Genomic DNA, 17,706 nt, shown 5'->3' with positions numbered 1-17,706 from the left:
TATTTGGGATGGTGGTGGTGGTGGTGATAATTATTATTAATAGCCTACATGCGCCTGTGGTATTTCTTTTGTTCCCTTTATAAGCAGGGCCATATTATTTCTTAATGTTTTCAAGCAGGATTGGTTTCACCATATAAAAAATATCCTGTTAAACTTTGACCTGTAACCTGAGTCATCCTATTGTATGTTTTGTTAGTATACTATACGTAAAATAAGGTTATGCGTGTATATAATACATTGGGATGTCTTAACAGCTGATTTAGGCTATGACAGGTGTAATAGGAAATCCTATATATTTAATTTTATCTTTTATAGTGTCATGTGATACTGAATCAGATAGGGTTTCTAGTCTATAGGAATGTTACTCAAACTGTTACATTAATATTAGGAAATATTAAAGGAACTATATAAGCAGATAGTTTGTAATATTTTGTCTGACTCCAATTGATTGTCTAAAATATGTTTTAAATTTCAACCTTCATCCAAGGGTCAAAACTTAACTTACAATACATTGTGTCATTTCTATCTTTAACCCCTCCCCCAACCCCTCCCAATAAAGATTAAACTAGAGACAAGCTGTTGCCATTCCCTGCCTGTATGGTTCTCCACAAAACACACTGTATTACTTAAGACAGGAAATAAGGAATATTAAACCACCTAGTGATTATTATTGGTCGTCCCAAATTAAGATAATATCAATATTGACAACACTTCCAGATGAATGAGAAAATTCATTTGTCTGATAGTGTTATCAGTTATGCAACATAGATAACCTCAAAAGGTGCAGTACCTTTAAATATGAGCATGACATACGCATAACACATCAATCTCTCTTCCTACCCATTCAGAGGGCCCTCACATAGGGGGAGACTGAAGGGGGCATATGCCCGTTGGGGATGCTTCTTGGGGGGGGCAGCAAATTATTTAAGTGCATACCAGAAATATTCAAAGGGCTGAGATAGCAAATCACTGGCCTTTGCTTCCCCTAAAACTTGTGTAAACCAGTTCATATTTCAGCTAATAGACCGGGTAACTTTCAGATTTTTTCAAGATATATTATAGAAATGAAATGAAATAGGGTTTAACATCCTACTGTTCTGCTCAGATGGGGGGGGGGAGGCATCACTGAAACTTTTGCCCTGAGGCACCACATAGGCCTGTGAGGGCTCTGCCCGTGCGCAGTTTGAATTGTTTTTTCAACAGTTCATAATTCAAGCGACTACGCTAATCACAAATTGGCTAAAAACTAAATATGTTACCTACTTAGCTTATTTAAATTAGAAATTGGGTATAAGATCAAACCAACAACTTGAGCTTTGTCCCTTTAAACAGTTTCTTCTAATCTGCACCTATCTAATAACTGTTATTGGAAGAATATCACGTAGAATAAACAAGTCCATACAATCTGCATAAAATATCCAAATAATAATTTACATGTTTGATCAAACATCTGAAAAAATTACTCAAATAAATCAAGTTCAAGTTTATTTTTTGTCACGAATGCGTCAAATGTGTTTGATATCACAGAGATACATACATACTAAGTAAAACAAGTTCCATGTTTTTCTGTATTGCAATCTCAGCTATAGGCCTAATGATTAAACAAAAATTTCAAGACTTGCAAAAAAATTGTTTTGACAGTGTTTGTATTTTGTTTTGTTGAGAAATCTAATGATTCTTTATGTAAAACCAATGCCCAGTGGTGTCTGCTTATAGGGTGGATGTGAAAATAATTTAAAGGTGTATGTTACTGTTCAGGTTCAAATTTTACAAAAGATGTGTTTTTCATTAACTGACGCTAATAACTTAGATAACCACCTATATTTACATGTAATTGGGAACTTAAATATAATATATATTATTTACTGAGCATGTTTCTATGTCCGTTTCTTTATGTTGTAGGTTGGAATTATGTATAAAAGGTGTTACTATTACTTCGAAGGAAAAGAATTAAATTTTGCCTAGTAAAATCAACATCATAATATGATTCACTGGTGTTCAACCCAGATCTACATATATGCTCTCCCTCCCTACAACTCTTTTACTTCAATTCTTTTAGCAAATATTCCCACTCTCAGTCTTTATAGCAAGTACTTCCTCCTGAATTATTGTAGCAAGTTTCCCCTCCTCAGTCTTTATATCAAGGACTCCATTCTGAATTATTACATTTTGTATAACAATTATTCCCCTCCTCAGTCTTTATAGCAAATTCTCCCTCCGGAATTATTATAGCAAGTATTTGCCTCCTCAGTCATTGTAGCAAGTACTCCCCTCTTGAATCTTTTTAGCAAGTATTCCGCTCCACAGATAGCAAGTACTCCCCTCTTGAATTATATCACGTCATCCTTTCCTCAGTCATTATAGCAAGTACCGGTATTTCCCTCCTCAAGTCACTGTAGCAAGTACTCCCCTCTTGAATTTTTATAGCAAGTATTCTCTTCCTCAGTCACTCCTTTCTTAAATTATACCAAGAAATCTCCTCTTCAGTCATTATAGCATAATTTTAATAGCAAGTATTCCCCTCCTGAAGTAATATAGCAAGTATTCCAATCCTCTGTCATTATAGCAAATATAATTCCCCCTTCATAACTTGTGCTAGAATATTTCCCTTCTCATTCAAGCAAATATCACTATTCACAATTTATGCTAGTAAATGTTACCCTTTATAAATCATGCTAGTTACGATCTCAATCCCATGAAAGTAATTTTTGCATCAACCAAGTTTGATATTTCCGTCAATCTTTCTAGCAAAAGTTCTCATCAATCATGCTAGAAATCTTTCCAAAACGAAGTTTTTTTTTTCAAAATTCAAATTAATCTCCCACATGCAATCCAAACCAATTAGCTATTCTGTTTGTAAAAGTATTGGTCTAATCCCACATGAGCTTATTAGTTCTTTGTCTTTAGCCACCTCTATGAATTGATGTTCTAAACTTATTTAATAATTAACTTCTTCAACGCCTTCCGCAACCAGTTACACTGCAACACACTTTAAGAAATCAATAAAGAAAATAAAGGTGTTACAGCACTTAATCAGCACCTTTCTCTAATATTTATATTTATTCACCTGTATTTTTTATTGTCCATGATTAATTATTTTGTATTAGAGTGTAAAATCTCTTTTGTGCTTCAATCATTTATCACTTAGTCTTTTTCTCTGTAGCCTAAGGTGGTGTTATTATAACTACATTAGAACTAATTCAGATTTATTGTAATGATAACTATTAATTCTGTTTTACAATACCTCACATAAAATACTAATCTATTATGATAGAACACAGACATTTTTGATTAGTACAAAAAGTCAATAGTTACTATCTGAAAAGCTATATTAAGAAAATCTTTCCTCTTTGATTTCCTTTAAAGGTTGTCCATATCAGGAATTTCTTTATTTCCTTTAATTCTGGTGGTTACACTTTCTATTGACTTTTAAGAGATTTGAGATAAACTGGTATTATATATAGTATTGACAGAGGAAAACTTTATACAAGGTGCCTCACCAATATGGTCAATTATTTCAGTCTATGACTTTGTGCTCAAACAATACTCTGGCATAAAGTTTATGTCATAGCCCTAGGTCACACAGACAACTTTTAAAAAGTACATTGCTTGTTAGTTTTCTCCTCTTTGTTGATATTTATTTGTCTGACACACATCTATTTTTCCTGATAATTATGATGATTTGGATAAATCTAATGGTATCAGTGCCCTGATTTACAACAGAGTTTTGGCATTTGGTGGACTGATTGTGATTTTAATTTTTTTAACAATATTGAATTATTTTATGACTTATGTCACGCTAAAAAGAAACGGTACATTGTGCTCAAATTGATTATTTAACATTTAATTAAGGAAACAAAATCAAATAACAGTGGTAGATAATCATCTGATTGTTAAGTCACTCATAAAATTGGAATATGAATTTTTTTAAATGAGTTACATAACCCCGTTAAGCAAAACTAGCAACAATTTCTGAATGACTCAACATTTTGATTTGAAATTTGCAGACAAAGTAAATATGCTATATCCTCACATTTTGGCATTTGACTTAAACCGTTTTTTTTATTAACGGAACAGTCCTGTGAGATCAGGGACTTCCTCTTTAAATCAAATCATTTTAGATTAGTTTACATAACTATATATCTATTTCCATCAACTTGTATGTATAGTCTATAATTAAGAGTGATGGATGAGGTATAATATGGGGTTATAATATATTGACACTAATACCAACAGATGATATTAGATACTACTATTGATATGAGAAAAACTACACACTAGTCCATTAGTAGTCATATATCATCATAATATATCACAGTTTAACAACTTCCTACTCTGCAAAATAACATTACAAATTCCCACCGATTAACCATGTATACTGGGTGAATTCTGAACCAAATAAATATTGTTGCTTCAGTATTTGGTACTGGTAAAATCAAGAAAGGATTTTTCAAGGAATATTGTATGATGTTATAATTCTGTTTAATTATGAAATTAGCCACGTTGACAAAATCCAGCATTGCAATGTCAATGTCCCAATACTGGCATGTCAAAAAAATGGAAGTTGCATCTTTTTCATCCATACTCAGGCAATTAGTAAATAATAAGTAAGACTCTGTTTTTCAATAAACAAGGCAACTTTACACTTGGCTGCAATAAGTGTTCCCTTCTCAGAACCATTCCAGGTCATGATAAACTTCAAGAAATTGGCACTGTTTACACTGCTATACCATTACCATTCTTGGTAGGATAAGGGAAGGCAGGGCTTTATGGCATACATGTATCATTGATTGTCCAGGCAGTATTTATTTTTAATTTTTGCTGGTATAATAAGTATAAATTCACACCATTTAATTCTTTGCCTATAACTTTTTTATTATTCTACACTGTTTTGAGATACATACATATTATTATTTTGGTTGTATTTTTGAGACTAATCAAATATCTAAGTCACCAAATTCAGCAAGGTCCCTTTAAGGACACACATATAATGAGTATACATAATGATATCTTTTTATTTGAAATCCTAAAATCGCTTTGTGTGTACCAGTCATTGTTTAATTCAAAACTTGATAAAATCAAAATTATATTTAGTCAATAGGTAACACCCTCCATTGTACAATTGAAAATAGTATTTATGTTGACACCCTAACAACTATTATGGTGTTGGAAAACAGTGTTATTAATGTTATGATTGCGTCATTATGCAGGTCATGTGTATTAAAACAGCTGTCAATATTTATAACATATTCTTGGGTATATGATTGCTTGATAATAAGAACATTTAACTTGATAGTTTGAGTATTATCTGGCATATAAGGCAGAGAGGGGGATGTTATCAAGATAGGGGCTGCATCCCTCCCACAGGTGTCCAAAGAAATGTTTTGTTGGGTCAATTGTAAGTCATTTGAGTTAAAATAAGTTATCGTAGCCAATAATTATCAGAGATAATGGTAGGCAATCTACATTTGGTTGGACACAGAAGCGGATCTATATGGTGGTGTGGAACTAAATAAGCTCCCCACCCCTCAAAATAACCTAAGTCTGGTTTGGGGACTTCTAGTGTTTAAAGTACAATAAATTTTCTCTCACAAATTTATTTTCCACCAACATTTATTAATTTGATATCCTGATTCCTCTTCCCCTTCCTCAATTAGGTAGCAATTAAACTTCATAAAATCTAGTTTCTCTTTTAATAATTCAATTCATATCCGCAATTGTTACAAGTATTTTCCTGTCTATGTTCATAAATTTGTGACAAGTGTAGAATTACCTTTCTTATTCTGTAAAGTCGCAAACTTTTTGTGCGCTAATTAATCATGCAATATTCTGTTGTGAATTTAATGAGCAGTTTAAAATGGGGCTAAAATTCCAACTAGTTAAGAATTGTCAAGTTTTTTTTTTAAGTTTGTACTAGATCCAGTCATTTTAACACAAACATTCAAACATCTGACCAGAATCTACCAAAAATGTTTTACAAACTTGTGAATTAGCTGAAGGAAAGGTAACAAATATCTATCGATAAGTTTTACTGAATAATTTAAATAAAGACAAGCTCTTGCTATGCTGTGATTATAGAACAGCCTTTCAAATCCAAGAAATATCAGCACATTCGCTAAAGTCCTTTTGATTAAAATTTCAACATAAATAACAAATCTGGAATGAAATAGATAGTTGATAAAAATATAATTTCAGCACAGCAAAAAATAAGAAACATAATGAAAGTCAAGGGTATGCCATTGTTGTGTCTAAATGTGAAACATCAACATGTAAACAGCATAGGAAAATAATATAAATACAAGATGTTTGACATATGGTAATTTTTGACTGATGATTCTGTCCTTCAGAAAATAAAAAGTGACAGAAAAGCTTTCCATGTTTTGACTGTATAAAAGGGGTTATTATAGGTCTAAAAACCAATTCTTCTTCTATATCCCTTTTGTTAATTTAACCATAAATAAATCTGTTATGGAGATAATTGTTAAAACAAGTTGTTTTATTTGGAAAATTATGTTTACTGTGTCAAGCAAATATTTTGTGATTCTAGTTATACTTATAGCCTAATGTTAAAGTGAAAACATTTTATTTTTATAAGCCCACATGGAAATGTGGACGTATATTATTGCCGTTGCCCCCGTCCGTCCATTCGTCATTTAATTTAGTAAAAAGAAGAATCCTATTGAATTTCAGCAATTTCTGTTTATTACGTCTAAGAGTTATGGCCCTTGTTTCACTTTGTTGAACCTTGTGAACACTCTAACGCCAAAAGTTATCATCCGATCTGTATGAAATTTATATGCATCATTTAGGTTAGTGAAACCACAAAGCCGCCTATTGAATTTCAGCAATTTACAATAATTACTTCTAGAGTTATGGCCCTTATTTCACTTTGTTCAACCTTGTTAATGCTCGATTGATGAAAATTATATCCGATATGTATAAAACTTATATGCATCCTTTAAATTTGTGAAACGGAGGTCTGTTGAATTTCAGTCAATTATTTCTAGAGTTATGGCCCTTGTTTTACTTTGTGAACCTTAAGTGAATGTTCGAATGACAAAAGTCATCAACTGATCTTTATGAAATTTTTATGTATTATTTAAATTAGTAAAATGAAAAACCCTGTCAAATTTCGAAATTATGTGGAACCTTGTGAACCCTCACACAACAAAAATTATATATATAATCTGATCTGTATGAAATTGTCTTGTAAATGCCCCAATTACCTGCAACAGAATAAACATGCGACAACCCATGTTAACCGCTCGGACGATTTTGCCTGGCAAACTATCTTGACATAATTCAGGAATCTGGAAACATTTTAATATCGTTACATACTGAACCAGCGGCTGCCAGGCAGGATACGCCCACATTTTCGAGAGATGGATAGAGAACAAGCTAACAAGAAAGTGATTTTTCCTACAATCAAGGGCCATAATTCAGGAAATTACAATTCGATATGCGCAAATATCGAAACGAACTGAGATATTTGTGTTATAAACTTACATTTCAAGTTTCAACAAAATCGGATAAAAATTGTGACCTCTATAGGGTCCACAACCTTGAAATACCACATTTTTACGCTATTTGAGAACGAATGGCAGCCATTTTGTCTGTCAATTTTGGGCCGATTTTCACGAAATTCGAACTCAGTCATCCTTAGGGTGTAAAGGTGATATAATAATAAGTTTTTTTAAATCGGATAAAAATTATGACCTCTATAGGGTCCACAAGCTAAAAACGCGATTTTTCGTACAATCAGGGGCCATAATTCAGGAAGTTACGGTTCGATATGCGCGAATATCGAAAGGAACTGAGATATTTGGGTTATAAACTTACATTTCAAGTTTCAAAAAAATCGGATAAAAATTGTGACCTCTATAGGGTCCACAACCTTGATATACCATATTTTTACGCTATTTGAGTACAACGGCGGCCATTTTGTCTGTCAATTTTGGGCCGATTTTCACGAAATTCAAACTCAACCTTCCTTAGGGTGTAACGGTGATATAATAATACGTTTTTTTAAATCGGATAAAAATTATGACCTCTATAGGGTCCACAAGCTAAAAACGTGATTTTTCGTACAATCAGGGGCCATAATTCAGGAAGTTACAGTCCGATATGCGTGAATATCGAAAGGAACCGAGATCTTTGGGTTATAAACTTATATTTCAATTTTCAACAAAATCGGATAAAAATTGTGACCTCTTTAGGGTCCACAACCTTGATATACCATATTTTTACGCTATTTGAGAACAAACAGCGGCCATTTTGTCTGTCAATTTTGAGCCGATTTCCACGAAATTCGAACTCAGCCTTCCTTAGGGTGTAACGGTGATATAATAATACGTTTTTTTAAATCGGATAAAAATTATGACCTCTATAGGGTCCACAAGCTAAAAACGCGATTTTTCGTACAATCAGGGGCCATAATTCAGGAAGTTACGGTTCGATATGCGCGAATATCAAAAGGAACTGAGATATTTGGGTTATAAACTTACATTTCAAGTTTCAAAAAAATCGGATAAAAATTGTGACCTCTATAGGGTCCACAAGCTAAAAACGTAATTTTTCGTACAATCAGGGGCCATAATCCATGACGTTTCGATCCGATACATGCCAATATCGAAAGCAGCCGAGATCTTTTGAGGATAAACCTATATTTCAAGTTTCGTCAAAATCGGATAAGAATTGTGACCTGTAGAGAGTCCACAACCAATTGTGGACGGACGGACGTCCGGACGGACAGGGGCGACGGCATAATACGTCCACATGAAAATGTGGGCGTACAAAAAGGATCTGGGAAGTAAAAGAGGAAATGAAGGGTGCTCCATGAAAGGTTACAATAGTGATGTACTGTAGCGATAAGCAGACGAAAAGTGTGGTGGGATTCCGGTCTCAATATGCCCCCGTTTAGCTCAGATATGAATGTTTGACCAATATGACGTCTGATGTAAGCTTTGTTTGTTCAATGATTTATGACAATATTTTCCACATTTATTATTATGACGTCTTATTGTCCACACCCAAACTGTCATTCTGTTAGAGAAGGAATAAACAAACATCCGCTATTATTCTAAATTATAAACGTTATAAATTATGTTGAATTAATCATAAAGTTTTAGGCTGTATTCACACTCTCTTTCCAAAATAACATTAAATATCATCCACAGTCTTCCACACGGCCAACACGACTGGTCAATTTAAATCAACATTGATGTTGCTATTTTACCATGAAAAGCTGGGCTTCTGATATCTAATATTAAAATTGGCATACGATTCACATGCCTGAATGCTTTCGATCGCCATATGTAATGAAGTGAATCGATGAACGAGACTAAGCATATCCCACAGGAAAATACTATCAGAGTAGAGTGGAATAACCAGACACCAAAGACTGCCATTCAATTTGGAATCTTCAAAAATTTCGCTGAACATAACAGATTAGAAATTACAGTAAAGATAGGTTGCCAGGCAAGGAAACATACGCCCACACCAGCTAAATCATTTGAGCGGTCAACAAGTGTTGTCGCATCTTTTGTAGGTAATTTAATACAGATCAGATTATAATTTTCGTCGTTTGAGGGTTCACAATTTAAATTTCATACAGATCGGATGACAACTTTTGTCATTCGGACATTCACACGGTTCACAAAGTATAACAAGGGCCATAACTCTTGAAGTAGATGACGGAAATTGCTGATATTTAATAGACCTCCATTTCACAAATTTAAATGATGCATATAAATTTCATACATATCGGATGATAAATTTCACCAATCCAGCATTAACAAGGTTGAACAAAGTGAAACAAGACAAGGGTTATAACTCTAGAAGTAATTATTGTAATTGCTGAAATTCAATAGGCTCCGTTGTGTCTCTAATCTAAATAATGCATATAAATTTCATCGGATGATAACTTTTGGCATTAGGGTGTTCACAAGGTTCAACAAAGTGAAACAAGGTCCATAACTCGAGATGTAATAAACGGAAATTGCTCAATTTCAACAGGATTCCACGTTTCACAAATTTAAATAACAAATATAAATTTCACAAAGATCAGATGATAACTTTTGACGGATATAAATTCCATACAGATCGGCAGATAACTTTTGATGTTAGAATGTTCACAAGGACCGACGAACCGACAGATCGATGGACCGGGGCGACGGCAACATACGTCCACATTTCCATGTGGGTGTATTAAAACAGAAACGCTTGAATGTACATGTAAATCAGTTTATATACATTCATATTACACTGTTAATGTGTTAGGACCCATTTGTGTCCATTTCTAGTTGCCAAAGAACAGAGATTTAGCTCCTTAAAATTGAAGCTGTGACAAAGTATAGGTCTATTGTCTAAAATCTATTATGTTCTATGTTCGTTAGCGAGATTATCAAATAACTGGTCTGAAACCCAATCTCTAATTCAGGGGTAAACAATTCGTCTGAAACCGATTCTCCATCAGTACTATAAAACTAAAGGTAAGAAACAGAACGCGAACTATAGGTGGACAACATTTCGTCAACCAGTCACAATACTCAATACTCAAATCTAACAGTTATGCTACTCCTAAAACAGATGTGGTGTGAGTAGATTTGTGACATATCAAAGGAGTTAGCTTTGGTGATTGGTTTGGTTGACATGTATCATATTCAGTTTGCACAACAACCTATTCGCTCAAAACTCTTGTGACCACCTTTTGAGGCACTGATACAATTCAATACCGGAACATTCGCTTGAGTATCCCCTATAGTTTAAGCGCAAGACCACAAAGGGATTAATCCATTGTGTCTGCGAACGCAAGTTCAAATTTCGATCCAAACCCGTTTGTTTCGGGTAAAATAATTCTGAACATAGATAAGTAATTTATATTGTACAATCCCAAAAGGCTTTAGGAATATTTTTAGCAGTTCCACACATAATGATAGTAAATAAAATATTAATAACTTTGATTCAGGATAATATAATCTAGAATACCACTTATATATCTCCCCCTTTAATCACCAATCTAGGGTTACAAGTTGATTCTTATCATCTCCATCTGATGACATCTAAGTGTGCTAATTAATTAATTAGGTGTTAGATTGGGAATAATTAACAGAAACTGATAACACTAGAGGTGGTATTGGTAATTCACTCAATAGCTTCTACATTTTCACTTTTTACTATTATTAATCACCTAATGTGGTAATATTTATTTTAATGTTCAAAGTTTCATTGGCCGCTTGAAATGTATCTGAATTTCATTTTTTTTTAACCCAACCGTCCATTTTTTAATTTTTTCTATACTGTTATATGGTTTAATTTTTTTTTTTTTGTTTGAATAAAGGAATGAAAATGGTCACTTTACTACATTTTAGCCTTTGCAGTAGTTGGCATGCAAACCTGTAGCTAAACAAAATGGACCATGAGAAGAAATGTTGCAAAATAAAAAAAGGAAATTCTGTTACATCTTGAAAAATATCTAAGTCAGAATGTCTGAATCGAAAGTTATGAGTTGATGATTACTAGTATCAAATTTTTATAATTTTGATTGGGAATTACATTGTTTTTAAAGAAAAATATCCTATACTTCAGGAGAAATATTTTTTAATAGATTTAATCAATCAGGATATCAATCATTATTGTTAAAAGAAAAATCTAAAAAACTACTTCTGTAAATGAATCTATGAAATTCAATTTTCAAACGGAGACCTTTTTTATGTATGAATAAGCTCACACTCTTTCACTTTCTTATATTCCAAGCTGGTTAATATTGTGAAGAATTCTGAGAAAATCAATTGATAAATATTCCTGGGAGAGAAGTGCTTGTAGATGGTGCCTCTTTATTTAATGACACTAGCAGAATTTGATCAGTGAAGTCTGATTGGGGAAAGTGATCAGTCACTCGAAAGTATGATTGTGCTTTGACCTTTGCCGTAGTAATGACTGAGTCAGTTACTGTGGTAGAGTTGAATTTGCATGAGTAACTTGAGCATTTTGTTCTTTATTGCTTAAATTAGTTCCATAAAAAGACCATCTGTGAATTCTTCAAGAAAAGATTTTTTTATTATTTGGTACGATGAAGATGAAAGCAAGTTGTATTCATTTTCATTAATTCTCATTCAGAAGGTGCTCATGTTTATTGGAAATCAATAAGGCACATGTTACATAAGAAAAACTCATGCTATATTAGGACTTATCTGTAGTATCATGCTGTCTATTAATTCCACTAATTCCTACATAAACTCAGACAAGACTGCACTTCACTAAATTATATTAATTTTGTAATGTATTGTCTTAATTAATTACCACATAACAATAATCTTATTATCAATTAATGTCATATATAATGATTAATTACTTATGTACAGGGTATATGTAATCATAATTACGTAATTACATGTAAATATATCATTTATTATATACAATATGACGTAAAAATGTCATATGTAATCAATTTGATCAATCTATGTCATTTATTGCACCAGTATTAAATGCTGATTTTACTATGTTATTTTACTATGTTATTCAAATATTGCATTTCATTCAAATGATCAATCTATGGATTGTTTATGGAGCCCATTCAGATGTCTATCAATTTTTACTCATTCAAATCAGTATATTTTTCTTATCTGTTTATGAACAGGAAAAATAAAATCATTAAAGATACATTATGTAAGCTTTAAATAAAGAGCTGACCCGTCTTGCTATAATTGTTCAAAAATAGATAATGAAAAATGAATATATTGAAAATGCCATTCAAATTACTTTATTCCGAGTCAAGTTTTCACAAGATGTGTGCATTATAGTAACCACAGTACTGGTATATTCGAGTCTAAGCATCTCTTCTTTATTTTTAAGTTAAGTCATTAAATGGCCAAACTGTTCTAATCTAGTTCAAATCTCAGCTGGCATCGAGAGTTGATTATGGTCTTGTCATGTGAATAAATGTTTCATTAATAATTTATATAACATTTAAGACCTAAAGAGAGAGAGAGAAATCCGGTTTAACGTTCACTCGACACTAACTAGGTCATTTCGGGACTAACATATGGTTTAATTTTATTTCAATAATTCGCTTGCGCGTAGGGGTCTTTAGCAGTGGGAGGAAACCGGAGGACCCGGAGAAAACCCACGAGGTTGGACAGGCAACCCTACTCCTTGCCACGTAGAACCGGGGGATTTGAAACCACGCCAGTCGACTCAATGACAGACTTTGTGATACAGCGCGCGCACGCTAACCATTCAGCCATCCCCCCCCCCCCCCCCAAGACCTAAAGAAAGACCTGCAGTAGGCAAATTTAGCTCTTGAATAATGTATCTTTAACACTTTTAGATAATAAGAAAACTTTATGGTATGGGAACTCTTAATTTCTAAAATCTGACATTGAAATACATGTAAACCTACATGTTTGCACTGATGGAAAGCAGTTATATTATGTACTATAAAATTATTTCTTTTCAAAACATATTTATATTGTTGACCAGATAATGGTCAGTTTTATACATGAATAATATTATTCAAGTAATGGGGTCATATTATGATTTAGAGTCATATAAAAATATTTGGATATAATTTTGTTATTTCAAAATATTGCCAAAATATACAACAAACTTTAGTTCAGCACTTTTCATTGTAACTCCAGTAAATAAAATATAAATTTTTTGTTTCTTGTAACATACATAATAGGGATAAACTATTATATACACCCTGCAGAGAAAAGTCATTGACCTCATATATATTCATATTAAACAATTTTATTTTATGATCTACAGCAAATTTGACACTTTAATGCAGTTAACCAATCTAATAATACAATAGATGTATTCTTCTTTGTTACAATAACTGTGTCTAACTAAACATCTTTCATTAGTTCATGATTGTAACAAAGAAAAAAAAAATCCTGCTGCAATAAACTTTTAATTGAAGACAAATGAAATGAATTTATGTTTAAGCCTGAGCTGTTCTTTGTGTTCTTTTAATAATACCTTTTTCTAAATATACACATTTCACTATTTCAGTCATATTTCAAAAATGTTTTTTTAAAAAAATGAAATTAGGTTAATTAAATACAATATGTTTAATAATAAAGGCATTCCCCTGTGTATATGTCTTTGTTATAATATTGAAATGTTTATCTAAATATACATATTTCAATATTTTCATCATATTTATAAAAAAAGATAAACTAAACACCAAATTGGTTTATTTTTTTTGTGGAAGTATTCCCTAGGTGTTAAGTTATCTAAATTAAAACTAAAAAATACTGTTTTGAGTACATATTTTTTCTATACATTACATTATATTTAGTTGCCAGGCAACAGAAAATAATCTCACCAACAGCTTAGGGTCTGTTGTAAAGTAAATTTGGCTACAAATTCAATATCGTAAAAGGCTTTAAAATCTCAATTCCTTACTGAGGCAGAAAAAATATCTTTAGAGTCTTTATTAAAATGAGTTATCGTTGGATATTGATAAAAATGAATGTGTAATTTTCATAATCAAGGGTAATTGTTGGAATTCCTTTAAAAATTGACCTGAACAACCCACTGAAATTTCAAAATAGATCCCATCATAATTGTGTTAACAATAAAGTGTGATCAGACTTACAGATGCAAGTGACAACAATATACCCATAAAACCACATAAAATGTGGCTTAATTTAAAAAAGATGAATATATATGAATTAAAAAAAAATTCTATAAATAAAATCTGGTGAGTTTATCTTTAGTACTGAAAGCCATCACTATTTTTTTTCAATCTGAACCAAAGGTTTAACATCAATGAAAGATTTTTTTCCATGTGCCACGTATTGTTTTGACAGTCATGTCATAAATAAATAGATATACTGACATGAACTCAACATACGACATGTGTGAGGTCTTATTGGTGCATTGGATGTCCTATGTGAAAGGTTACACAGATTATCATAGACTCGAATGACTTCATCTGTGCGCCAGATTCTTTTAAAAAATGCATTATGCAAGAGCTAAATCTACATATTGCAGGTCTTCCTTTAGGCCTTAAATGTTATATAAATTAGACATTTATATGTTATATAAATTAGACATTTATTAACTTGCCAAGACCATAATCAACCCTTGATGCCATCGATTGCTCGACATTTTCAACGGATTTAAACATAATTGGCGGTTAATGATCTAACTAAAAAATGGATAATTGAGACTTTGTTTACTATCGTAAATAAAAATCGAGACTCCACTATTCTCCAAACAGTTCAAACATCACTTAGAATCAAGTAATTTAACTGAAATTTTCAAGATATTCGAACAATCAGAGGCCATAATCCAGGAAGTTAGGGTCCGATACACGCAATTAAGTATCGAAAGGATCCGAGACATAAACATTTTAAGTTTCATCAAATCAGATTACTAGCGGTTGCCCGGCAAGATACGCCCACATTTTGCAAGAGATGGATAGAGATCAAGCTAAAAAAAAAAAGAAGCTATTTTTCGTACAATCAGGGGCCATAATCCAGGACAGGCCCATAGCTTGCCAAAAATTGTTGTGGGGGGGGGGGGGGGGTAAAGGCTTCTGGGGGCGCCGATGGGGCTTCTGGGGGCACCGATCTACCTACACTTGACGGTCCACAGTATCGTGGATACGCCCTCCTTCGGAGTAGGGCCTAGGTAGCTATAAGAACGTAGCTAAAAACGTTGAGATATACTGATGTTCTTGTTTTTAGCTGAGATTGGGTGCCTTTAGTTCCAAGTGGCAAACTCACTTTCCTTATTAATGCATGTAACATCTTAAAAATAAGATAATTTTATACTATTATGACTAATTAAACTATGTAGTGGCACAACTATCGCCTAACTCCAAATATTCGCGTTTAAATTAACGAAGCGTTATTTTTATCCGACATACACCATCATACATCTCCAATTTAAAAATGGCAGTCCTAGAAATAGCTTAACGCCTCGATTTTAAATACAATGATTTATATCCGTTTCAGGTGTTGAATGTGGCAGAAATATTATAAATAACAATAATCAATCGTCGTTTTGATGAAAAATATTGTCAATTTTGCTTACTGAGGCCCGATGTGATTTGCGTTGGGCTTTGCTACGTGGAACTATATAGCACCATCTCTTATCTCGAAACACGGAAGGTTGAGGGATGAGGTTTGTTATCTAAAGTCTAGGGTGCTCTGCCCCCCCAAAAATTTTGGAAAATAGGGTTTGCACTGAAAATGACAGAAACAATCAGGGGCCATAAACTAGGAACCAAGATCTTTGTGTTGTAAACAAACGCTGGCATTCTCTTAATCAGGTAACACTCTTCAAAATGGGATTTTATCATCTACCATCTATAATGCTAAATCTCTTTGATCCTTGCGGTATATTCTATGCCCGGAATAACTTGCGGTCTGAAAGTGGGAGGCGGTTTGGAATATATACAGGGGAATTCTTTTGAAAATTTTTCTTTAAACCTGTAATGGGTTATTCTTCCAGGGTAGGTTTTTTTCCCCCATAACAAAACGTGATATAAGGTTTTTCTTTTTGGAATTCTTGGTTATTCTCATTAATTTTTATATACATGTAAACATAAACGGTTTAAAAGCAAGATAAAGTCCTCGACTTTGGTTATGCTGGGGAAAAAAGACTTTGGATAAAAACCCTTGAAAGAAAAACCGAGGCCAGAGGCCCCAGTTTTTCTTTTTCTTGGGTTATTTTCTTGAGACCTTCTTTCCCCAGCATGACCTCAATCCTGTGCTTTATCCTTTTAATTTGAATGAAGATTTAAGTAAGAATTTTTATCAAATATATGTACCCTATGACACATTTCCATGGAAAAATTGTTATGAACATCTTGCCAAACCCTCCTATCAATAACAGTCAGATAAGTTCAAAATGATGTAAGAAAGCTATAAATATTTGTTAACTTCTTCCCTGTTGGACAAAAATATACCCCACAGACTGTTTAATCTGACTGATAAGAAGGTATAAACAAATAATCAATCAAAATTAATTTGACATCCAGGATCCTATTTCTAGTTAAACAATAAAATATTAGGCTAATAGTGAACAGGACAAATGTACAACATGTCTATTTACTGATAGGGATATAAAGGATTCTCATGTAAAGGAACAAGAGTTACAAAGCCAATATATATTAAGTTCTTATTTATTGGGGTGAATTAGCAATTCTATTTTCCGATAGTTTTTATATTTTCTGCACTTAATTAGCAATTTTATATTCCGATAGTTTTTATATTTTCTGCACTTTATTTTACTTAACATCTTTTACCGGTGGATTTTGTTCTATTTTTGTAAACAGACAATGAAAAATGTTTTTCCACTTATGCCAAGACATTGCCTACTGATCTATTCATAAACTTACTTAAGTGAAAGTCTAGTCCATATCTCAGCTGATGTTGGCTGTTAAATTGCAGAGTATTACAAAATTAAATAACAAGCAGTTACCCACATTTTGCAAGAGATGGACAGAGAATAAGCTAAAAAAGTGATTTTTCATACAATCAGGGGCCATAATCCAGGATGTCATGGTCGGACATGCGTCAATATCGAAAGGAACCAAGATCTTTGGGATATCAACATATTTAACATAAGTTTCATCAAAATCGGATAAAAATTGTGAATGGCCGGAAGGCTGGACAAAGGTGATAACAACCTAACTATGTTTTACAATAATCATATGTTCACTTTTTTCCATAATCAATTATACTCAGC

Source organism: Patella vulgata, chromosome 7 (genome assembly GCF_932274485.2).
Source record: "Patella vulgata chromosome 7, xgPatVulg1.2, whole genome shotgun sequence".
Taxonomy (NCBI): Eukaryota; Metazoa; Mollusca; class Gastropoda; family Patellidae; genus Patella; species Patella vulgata.
The sequence above is the reverse complement of the archived record's forward strand: the minus strand, read 5'-3'. Positions refer to the sequence as shown.